Source organism: Biomphalaria glabrata, chromosome 3 (genome assembly GCF_947242115.1).
Source record: "Biomphalaria glabrata chromosome 3, xgBioGlab47.1, whole genome shotgun sequence".
NCBI classification, from domain to species: domain Eukaryota; kingdom Metazoa; phylum Mollusca; class Gastropoda; family Planorbidae; genus Biomphalaria; species Biomphalaria glabrata.
This window is the reverse complement of record NC_074713.1, coordinates 21,934,810-21,946,758: the sequence shown is the minus strand read 5'-3', so window position 1 is coordinate 21,946,758 and position 11,949 is coordinate 21,934,810.

The following is an 11,949-nucleotide window of genomic DNA, read 5'->3' as shown; positions in this document are numbered from 1 at the left end:
AAGGTATTTCCCTTTATGAAATGAAGCATCACCTTCAAATGTGGCTACGATGTGTCTAGTTCTGCTTTGCTAGAAACAGCGTGATATCGCGCCTTTTTTTCACATTAATCACTTCCTTGTCAATTTTTGTTTATAATTAATAAGTTCAGCTGACTGCCCCCCCCCCTCCTTTTTTTTTTCCAAAGCCTGCTAAGTATTCTTCAAATTTCTTCTCGACACTAGCACACAAGGTGGCTAGACCTACCGGTACTTTGCGTTGCACAATAGCTTCGATTCAAAGGCAACATTTCTGAAATAGATCTAGGCTACACACTGTGAAAGTAGTGTCTGTATCATGGCCGGGGGGGGGGGGGAACAGAATTTAGTGACTGATTTTTTGCTTTGATTTTGTTTATTTTAGGTGAGATTTTAATACTAAACCATCACTTGCCCCAGCACAACCAAAGGGGTTTTGAGTTTAAAACCCCCTACCAGAGGGTTTTGAGTTTAAAACCCCTACCAGAGGGGTTCGAGTTTAAAAACCCATACCAGGGGTTTTGAGTTTAAAACCCTCTACCAGGGGTTTTGAGTTTTAATCCCCCTACATGGGGTTTTTGCAGTTAACTCCCCCCTCTTCTATAAAACAAAACAAAAAAAAATGCAAACGAGAATCCCCTAATTCCAAGAGCACAGTTAAAAAAGATTTTGATTTAAAAAACCCCTCTAAAATTTACGATAAACCCCCTCTTCAACATAAAAAAAAGCTAATTACGCACTCAAAATGTTATGAGCGTAGCTAAATGGGTTTTGACTCAGTTTTGAGTTTAAATCCCACTTCAGCGGTGTTTGAAGGTAAAAAATACCTCTTTAATAATAAATACAAAGCAAATTATACACTCAAAATGTTATGAATGTAGTCAACGGGTTTTGAGTTTAAACTCCCCTCCAGTGGAGTTTGAAGCTAAAAAGTCATCATTGTTTTATGTTTTATATGTTTCGGATGTTCCTTCAGATTTGAAGATAATTACTTCCTAGTCCAAACCTCCCGCAGAACAACGGGGGATGGGAGCGGGCAGGGTTTGAACCCTGGATCATCGATAAATCTGAACGACACTCCAACGTGCAAACCGCACGACCAGGCAACCATTGGCCTCCTTCAGTCGTAGAACGACTATGGTTCATCTCAGAGCACACTTCCTCATGTGGCTGTGGAGCCCTATTTCGGAGAGACACTCCCGTCCACAGATAGCGCAGGTTAAGGTGGCTTTTGCTTCGGTGGTAGAGGAGCTGGCCATTTTTTAGGATTGTACGTTTTTCTTCCTGATCTGAGACCCATGTACTTTCACTGTCCATAGCTTGGGGGAGCTACCACCTTCTATCAAGCACGTACCCACGTGGCGGATAGGGGAAAGACCCTTAGATATAAGGGTTAGCTGTGAATAGCAAATAAACAGCCGCGGACCAACTGGTTTGCAGTCATGGAGGATGAGGTGAAGTATTCCAGTGGTTAGAATATTTACTAAAAACATCTCAGAAATCCAGGGAAATGATTGCAAAAAGCGAGTATAGGGCGCTCTAACTCTAAACCCGGGTAGATGAAACTCGTTAGCTAGGAATAGCAGTTCAGCTAGTTGATCTTGGATGATCAAAGGCTATGGGAGGACACCCAGAAAGAAAAGCAGGCTGAAGTCGGAGTCATTGGGCCTCTTGGCGCATAACACATTGACACGCAACCTCATCTATGTTGGAGTTCAGTAACCATTCTAATAGATGTGGCGTCCTGCCTGTGGAATCCCGCCGCGCAGGTAGGGGGCCGGGCTCTCCGCCTCGAAGGAGCCCACACAAGCGAGCTGGAGGTTCTTCTGTCTCTGCCTATGGAGCCAGGAGCAGGGACAAGAAAGTAAATACTACTGGCCAACACTCCAATACCAAAAGTCTAAAAATCTTACAATGGAACGCAGAGGGCATCCAAAAGAAAAAAGAAGCTCTAAAAATATTTTTGCATGAGAAAGAAATTGATGTAGCTTGCATCCAAGAAACTCATTTGAACAGTAATCTTCGTTCCTCCATTAGAGGCTACACCTGCATCAGACAAGATAGAGAAATCAGACCCAAAGGAGGAATCCTAACCCTCATTAAAAATGACATCCCTACCACAGACATAACTATGCCCAACTCCTCAGAATCAGAAATAATGGGAACTAAGCTAATTCTCCCAGATGGAAATATTAATCTATTTAACTGCTACTTCCCACCAGACAAGGAAATAGAGATTGACCACATACAAATACCTGACCAAGAAGACTGTCTAATCTTAGGAGATATGAATAGTCACTCTCAGAGCTGGGGATACCCAGACCTAAATGCCAGGGGAGAAGAAATTGAAGAATGGCAAGCAGAGAACAGACTTATCTTGCTTAACAAACCTGAGGATAAACCAACCTTTTTCTCAAGAGCCTGGCTAACATCAACAACTCCAGATCTAGCCTTTGCAACTGACAACGTATCCAAAAAGTGCACCAGAAAAGTTGCAGACCAGCTAGCCACCAGTGACCACAGACCCATATTGATCAGTATCGATACCTCCTTGAAAATATCAGAAAACTCCACCATCCCCAGATGGAACTACAAAAAAGCCAACTGGCACCTATTCTCAAAGCTCACAGACCTATACACAACTTCAATAAACTGCAAATCAAATCAGGTTAATAAGTCATTCTCAGTGTTAATTATGATCTAGGTTCACAGTCAGCAATAAACAAACAACAACCATTAGTGTCATGGCGGAGAATGGTACTTTATTATATTGAACGCGTTTACCTTTGCGCACCATATCAACATCCCCTTTTCTTTAAAAAAAAATAAAAAAAAATAAAACATTTCGGGGAGTATCATAGAAAAAAAAAATAAAACAAAACCACAACATAAACAACTAAACGTAACATACATGTATACGCTTCAATCAATATGAAACATATCACATTTAAAAATCAACATTCAATAGTTCATTATGACACATAGTCATTGAATCTTGTCGGTTTCTTCAACTGATCCCTTGGTCGCAGGGAATGATGAGTTGATGAGTGGCGAACGTGTTGATCCTGAGTTCTATTGTCCTGTATGTTGTTATCAGTATCGGGAAATATATCTTCTTCTGTTTCTCTGTTCGGGTTAATGTGCACTCTGTTTCTTTGGTACACTGCACCATTGTCACCTCGAATAATGTAAGCTCTCTGATTGACTTGAGACTGGATTCTTCCACGTCTCCATGTAGGGTCATTAGGAGATTGGAAATAGACCATCTGTCCAGTTTTCAGCTGACTTAAATTTCTTGACCTCTTATCATAAGATGTTTTTACACTCATCTGACGTTTTTCTTTCCTTCTCATAATGTTCTCTTGACATGTAGAAATCTTAATGTTACTCCTTTTGTTTGGTATCAGTGTTCGAGTCATCCGACCAAAAAACATCTGAACTGGGCTTAGATTTGTGTCTTGCCTTGGAGTATTTCTAAATTCCAGAAGAGCTTCATAAGCATCTGACTTTGATTCTCTAGATTTCTTCATTATGTTCTTCAAAGTTTTAACTGCTGACTCAGCCTTTCCATTGGATTGATGGTGTCCTGGAGAAGATTTCAAATGAGTCACTCCCCATTCCATCATAAATTTGGTAAAATATTCCGATGTGAACTGAGGTCCGCTATCAGATATACAAACTTTGGGCACCCCATATCTTGCAAATAAAACTTTCAGTTTCTTTATAATTGCGTGTGTTGTTGTCAACTGCATGTTTTCTACCTCTATGAAATTTGAATAATAGTCCACTATGGCTAGATATTGTTGGTCACACATTTGAAATAAATCAATTCCAATCTTGTCCCACGGATTAGAACCTATTTCGTGATGTATTAATTCTTCTCTCTGGTTTGCTGGTTTATTTTTCTGACAAATGTAGCATGAGTTGGCTATTTCCTGTATTCGAGCTGATAATCCAGGCCAGAAAACTGTTTCTTTTGCTCTTCTTTTCATTGAGTCTACTCCCAGATGTGCTGCATGGAGTTTTTCTTCTATTTCCTTGCGAAGTGATATCGGTATGATTATTTGTTCTCCTTTCAACAGGAGTCCGTCTTCGTATGTTAACATGTCTCTTAGTGAAAAATATTGTTTGAGTTCAGGTAAACTATTATGTTTGTCTGGCCATCCATTTAGGATATACTGAATAAGTGTTTGCATTGTTCTATCTTTCTCTGTCTCGATTCTGACTTTCTCCAGCACTGCATCTGGTATTGCCAGTCCGACTGTATTGACACAAACATCAGGGATATCACTCTTTTCCTCTGATGGGTCTCTACTCAAAGTATCAGCTATGAACAAATTTTTGCCTTTGACATATTGAAACTGGATATCGTAACGATAAAGACGCATCATTAGACTTTGTAGCCTTCTCGGAGCAGAACTGAGTGGTTTTTGAAGGATGTTTTCCAGTGGTTTATGGTCATTCTGAACTATAACTGTCCTGCCATACGTATACTGGTCAAAACGTTCCAAACCAACAACCACTGCTAACAATTCTTTTTCAATCTGTGCCCATCTTTTCTGAGTATCAGTTAATGATCTAGAAGCATATGCTATTGGACTGCCATCTTGTAATAACGCTGCTCCTAACCCATTTTGGCTACTATCTGCTTGTAATGTAAGCTCTTTGTTAGGGTCAAAATATATCAATGTGCCATGAGTCGATATTTTCTGTTTTATCTTGTTGAAAGCTCGTGTGCATTGATCAGACCAAACAAATGGTGTGTTCTTTCTGATCAACTCTGTTATGGGCTGTAAATCTGTCGACAAATCTGGAACAAATCTTGCAAGATATTGAACCATGCCACAGAATCTTCGGACTGATGAAATATCTTTTGGAGCATTCAAACTCAAAATCGCAGATACTTTGTTCGGGTCTGGTTTTATTCCTGCTTCTGTAATAATATGACCCAAAAAATTAATCTCAGCTGTTCTAAAAACAGACTTTTCGTGGTTCAGTTTAATCTTCTTATCTTGACATCTCTTCATCAGCTCTCTTAGGTTAATATCATGATTTCTGAGTGCTTCTTCTTTCGTTCTTCCTCTTCCTACCACTATAATATCATCAACGTAATTGAAACAGCCTTTCAGTCCTTCTAGTGCTAGATTTAATCGTCTCTGAAAAATTTCTGAACTCACTTTCAATCCAAATGGTAATCGTTTCCATTTGTATCTACCAAAAGGGGTTATCATTGCTGTCAAATTAGATGACGCTGTGTCTAGTCTGACATGCCAGAAAGCTTCTTGCACATCCAATTTGCTGAATATTTTGGCATCGTTCAAATCTGCCAATATGTCATCTAAAGTAGCAAGATTATAGAATTCCCTTAGTAAAACTTTATTCAGGGCTTGTGGATCTATGCAGATCCTAATTTTTCCATTAGCTTTTTCCACAATTGCCATCTGACTCACCCACTCTGTAGGCTCTATCACTGGTTCTATGATTCCTCTCTGCACTAGGGTCTTTAACTCCTCCTTAACTCTTTCTTGTAAAGCAATAGGGATCTTTCTACACGGCAGAACCTTGGGCTTAATGCTGCTATCAATCTTTAAAGACACTTCTCCTAAGTCACCCAAATCACCAGTAAACTTTGGACTACAGTCCTCTTCTTGGTTATTCACTACTGATGCTATGAACCTATCTTTATTGACTTTGATTAACTTCATTCTTGTTAAAGTTTCATGACCTAGAAGGCATGCTAGATTATTTGGTACAACTATATATTCCACCTCAAATGTTTCGTTAGTTTTCTCATTTCTCGTCGTTAGAGTGGCTTTCCCTATGGGTCTCATTTCAGTCTTATTCCACATTAGTAATCTTTGCGTTGCCTTTTCTATCTGATTCTTATTTACGTATTTTTCCTGGATGGTATTTACATCAGCTCCACTATCCATTTGAAACCTTACACGGTGACCATTTACTGTCATAACTGCTGTCATCCTTTTCGTTTTGTGGTTCTCCAAAGACATCACCCATTCATTTTTTACCATCATGACATCATCTCTTGTGTCCGACTGTAGCTGTCTTTCATCCTTAGACATATCATCTGACACCTGCTGAATTTTCTTTTTGCACATCACAGCAAAATGATGTCTCCCCTTGCATGCTAGGCACATTTTACCCCATGCAGGGCACTTTTCTTTAATGTATTCGTGAATCCTTCCACAATACCTGCATTTACCTTTCTGAATGTTTGTTCTTGAAGGTGTTGATACTTTCTCAATGATTGGAGGGTCGGCTTGTATTTGTCTCAACTGTTTGTTGGCGGTCTCGTATGCTCTGCAAATATCTCTGCACCTTTCCAATGTGAGACTACTATCTTGTAGCAATTTCATTTTGAGGCATTCATGTCTAATACCAAGAACTACTCTGTCTCTAATCAAGCTATCTTCCAGGCGTTCAAAACTACACGTTTTTGCAAGTCTTCTCAAATTTGTTATGTACTTTTCAATGTCCTCGCCTTCTTGCTGTTCACGCGTATTGAACACATAGCGCTCATAAGTTTCATTCGTTTTTCCAATGCAAAAACTTTCAAATTTGTTCACTATTTCTTCCATCTTTCTTTCTTTTCCCTTCTCAATTTCAAGACCATCATATATGTCCATCGCTTTTGTTCCTATAATTGTTAGAAAGGTGGCCACTCTGACCTCCTCTGATTCTTCCGACAATTTAATGGCTAACTCATAGTTTCGCCAGCTCCGGTGAAACTTTTGCCAATTAGCGGCCATGTTTCCTTCTACCTCGAGCGGCTCGGGTGCAGGAAGGAAATTTCTAGCTGCCATTGCACGGCGTAGCCTTGAATTGTTGCCTATTTATTATTGCAAACAATTAACCTTTATATACTGATTAATGATTACCTCTGATCATTAATATACCGCTGCCACCATGTTAATTATGATCTAGGTTCACAGTCAGCAATAAACAAACAACAACCATTAGTGTCATGGCGGAGAATGGTACTTTATTATATTGAACGCGTTTACCTTTGCGCACCATATCAACACTCAGCTTTCTCCAAAGCAATCCTCCTAGCAGCTAAGGAATCGATTCCCAGAGGAGCAAGAAAAGATTATATCCCCAACTAGTCTGATCACCTTCAACAACTCCACAATGCCACTATTGAAGCCAGAAACACAGTAGAAAATAACCCTTGTATAGAAAATAACATAAATCTAAAAGCAGCTAACGCAGTTTTCAGGAAAAATTACCTTTCCGCCATGAGGAAAAGTTGGCATGAAAAAACAGAACAACTAAACGTAGATAGAGACGGCCACAAACTCTGGCGTATAGCCAAAAGTCTCAACCAGGAAGAAAACAGAACAACTCCTATAGTAATAGAAAAGGACAACAAACCCCTGAAAGGCCAAGAAGCAGCAAATGAATTCATTAAGTTTTTCCAAAGCGTAGGACAAATACAAATTAATGAAAGTAGAAATAAAGATGTAAACTCAGAAATACAAGATAAAATTAAAGAAAACAATCCAGCTTACTCCTTGGGAATGACCACTAATCTTAAAATGAAGGAACTAGTTGAATCCCTAAAAGTCCTCAAACCAAAACAAGCCCCGGGCCCAGACAAAATATCTAATGACATGCTTCTTCACTTGGGTCCTCAAGCCAAAAGAAAACTGCTACAAATATTCAATGCTAGCTGGAAATCTGGCAGAATTCCAAACATCTGAAAAAAAGCCATTATGATCCCTATACTAAAGCACGGCAAACCAAGAAATAAACTGGATAGCTACCGTCCCATCAGCCTCACTAGCTGTACTTGCAAACTGATGGAAAGAGTGATAAATAGAAGGCTGACATGGATCCTTGAGTCAAATAACCTACTCACTGAAGCCCAGGCTGGCTTTAGAAAAGGCAGATCAACAGAAGATCAAATCGCCTTCATCACACAAGAAATAGAAGACGGCTTTCAAGAAAAGAAACCAACAACAATTGTGTGGGTTGACTTAGAAAAAGCATTTGACAAAGTCTGGGAACAAGGTCTCTTGCTCAAGCTAATCCAGCATCACATATCCCACAGAATATACAACTGGATAAAGGAATATCTAAATAATATGTGAGCTTGCGCTCCCAGAGCTAGTTTTATATGCAATTTTAGCTATTTTTTAAATGTATTTTTGTTGTATAGGTTAGAGCTATATTTATATATTTTATTTTTATAGGCTAAGTGTCAGATTTTATAGTTGTACTTCTGCATATTTATATAGGTTAGTGCGGGATAGTATAAAAGTGATGTACTACATGCTGTCTTAAAACAGTTGAGTGTACATTTGACCAGTGGTCAGTACCATATCTGTCTGTGTGACAGCTGAAGATCTTTGTGGTCTGTCGTCTATTTATATTTTTATTCTGTACCTGGGACGGCCTGTAAGTTTGTAACTATTTATTTTTTTAATAGATCTATGTCACACTATGTGTAAGGTAGTTATTTTAATTTCTACTTGGACTATTTGTCATAATAGTTGGCAACATGCCGTATTAAAGATGGCGGCGTCCATCAGTCCTAATAGAATAGAATATAGATAGTTTTGCATTTATGTTTTGCAGGCTATTGTTACTGCTTATAGCTGCTGCTTTTAGCTGCTACAATTACTCTGCTGAAATAGCTGCTGCTTATAACTGCTGTTGTAGATCTATTCTAATTCTAGGGAATCTAGTGTTATTTTGTTTCTGCTATTGATAGTTTTGTTATTCCTGCTGTAGATCTAGAATCTAGTGTTATTTTGTTTTTGTAGTGTAGCCTTTATAGTTATAGGCTTAGTGGCTTAGTTATAGTCTGTTTCTTGCTTTAGCTAGTTAGTAATTAGTTTAGTCTAGTTAGTAAGGTACTAAGACTAAGGTGTTCTTGTTTTAGTGTTAGAGTTATGGGTTGGTTATAGTAATAGAATATTGTAGATCTAGACTAGTTTATTGTAGTGTGTTTGTGTAGATCTAGCTAGGTCTAGTGTAGTAGTTGTCTTGTAGTGATTTAGTTCTCTTTAGTTAGATAGTTGTTTTGATCAGTTTGTGTTAGATAGTTGGTTAGTTTGTTAGTGTTTGTAGTGGTGTAGATTTAGAGGGTTTTAGTTAGTTGATGGGTCCAGTAGTAGTGATTAGTCAAGTTAGTGCATATATTATATTTTATTATTGATTTATTTTTGTATGTAAATAAAGTTTCTTTTTGTTTTATTTATCGTAAACTAAATCTTGTTTTCATTTAGTTAAGTTAGTATAGTTAGTTGTCTGGTTGCTTAGGTGACTCTAGCCCCTTGGTCACCATACCGAGGTGCACAGATTGAGCCCACCCAGTAGCGCAAACATCTGCTTACTGTTGGTAAATTTTAATGTTGAGCAGAAGAGAATAGGTCCCCTCCCACTCGCGCCTGCCTGACCTGCTCACAAATAGAAAAGCCTTAGTTTGCATGCAAGGACAAAGAAGCCACACAGTGGGTATAAAAAATGGCGTCCCCCAAGGAGGAGTCCTATCCCCAACACTGTTCCTAATATTCATAAACGATCTAAATCAAAACCTACCAAGAAAAGTTAAAAGCAGCATGTATGCAGATGACCTTGCCTTAATTAGCACAGAAGAATATGTAGGAACATCGAAATTTCGATTACAGGATGCTCTCGATATACTCAATAATTGGTCCAAAGACTGGGGCATGTCCATCAACACAAAAAAAGACAACACATACCATATTCTCACTGTCAACAAAACAACAAACAATAAAATTAACATTAGATAAGGAAGCTTTAGAAAAAAAATGACAGCCCTACATATCTTGGAGTCACCTATGACCCGAGACTAACCTGGAAAAAATCAAATAGATAAAACACAGAGTAAAGGCATCCAGAGACTATCCCTCTTGAAAAAATTAGCTGGCACAGATTGGGGAGCTAATCACAACATCCTGAAAAAGACCTATACCAGTTATGTAAGACCTGTACTAGAATATGGTGCCTCAGCATGGGGCTTAGCAGCCCAAACCAACCTAAGAAAAATAGACAAGGTTCAAAATATTGGTTTAAGGATAATGACAGGAGCAATCAAAACAACACCCATAAGAGCTATGGAGGAAACCGCTGCTGCCCTGATCTCTCTGGATGAAAGAAGAGAAATAAAAATCCTTTCCCAATTCACTAAATTGAAAACCTTGGAAAGGCACCCACGCAGAACAAAAATCCACAAAACTGGCACAAAAAAACCGTCTCAAAAGGACCATTTTCATACAGGAATCTCTAAACCTAAAAAAAAAACACCAACTTGAAAAAATTACTCTGGAATCCTCGATACACTATAATGAATCTCCACCATGGGACGAAAGCCCTCTTCCTACTATAAGGGACCATATTGAAAACATAAAAAGAAAATCTGATTACAGACCAACAGAGCTCAAGGAAATAGTGAACTGTTTTCTACATACCAATTACCCTAGCAATCAGTGGATCAGATCATCCCATAAAGCCACCACAAATGGAGGAGCTGGAATACTTATCGAATGGCCAGATGCAGGAAAACTAGAAAAATCCATTGCAACTGAAGAGCTCTCTGACAGTCACAGAGCAGAAAGGGAAGCACTAGCTGCTACCATGCTAGCAAATCATCCAAGTTCCCCTCACAGTCAGATTGTCTTGCTAACCGTTGCAAAAACAACCCTCCAAAGCTTGCAAAACTCTGATTCCTCTTATATTAAAAACCTCAGAACAGCACTTACAAAGCTCAACAACAACAGCAAAAAAACTGTTATTCAATGGATACCAGCCCATATACAACTAGAAGGAAATGAGAAGGCTGACACACTAGCCAAGAGTGGGAGAACTAACTCTCAAATAAACTCTGCACTCTATCCAGAAGAAATGAAGAAATTAATTGTAAACAAAATAAATGAGAAATGGACGAGCTCTCATCCAAATCACAAGAAAGATGACGCTTACTATAAGCTATCCCGACAAGACCAACGTCTAATCTTTCCACTCAGGACCGGACACAACAGAATGCGACAACACATGTACCGGAAGCTCAAAATTGGAACCAGTGAAATCTGCCCATGTGGAGTATCACCAGAGAATGCCGACCACGTCCTCCAAAACTGCTCTCTTTACCAAGAGGCCCGTATAAGACATTGGCCCCAAATCACCCCAATAGAAAGAAAACTATATGGAGAGCTCCCTGATTTTGAAACCACTGCGCAGTTCATCTCATGTATTGGTCTAGTCATATGAACACTCCAACATAACAATGAGAACGATGAAGAAGAAGAACTGTCCATAGCTTTCTTGGTCACTGTCTCTCTCCATCTGTTGCGGTCTAGAGCTATGTCTTCCCAATTGTACCTCTTTAATATAAATAAAAGCAAATTACTCACTCTAAAATCTATGAGCATAGCCCAAGGGGTTTTGAGTTTAAACCCCCAGGGGGGTTTGAGGCTAAAAAACACATCTTCAGTGTAAGAAAAAAAGCAAATTACGCACTCAAAATGCTATGAGCGTTGCCAAAAGGGGTTTTGAGTTTAAACCCCCATTCAGAGGGGTTTGATGCTAAAAATACCTCTTCAATATAAAAAGCAAATTACACCCTAAAATTATTTGAGCGTAGCCATCCTATCGGGGGTTTTGAGTTTAAACTCCTCTTCTACAGATGGCTTTTTTTAAAGTTTAAAATCCCTCCAGATGGTTTTGAGTTTAAGATCCCCCTACAGAGCATTTTGAGGTGGAAAACCCCCAACAGATGATTTTGACGATAAAACTTCTCTTTTCGATATAAAATCTAAAGCAAACTACAGTCACTTAATTCCAAGAGCGTATTCAAGAGAGGTAACACATTTTTACCAGTGGCCTGGCTCCATTAATAAACTGAAGTGAATAGTCATCTAACACTAAATGTGGCTCAACAAAGATGGC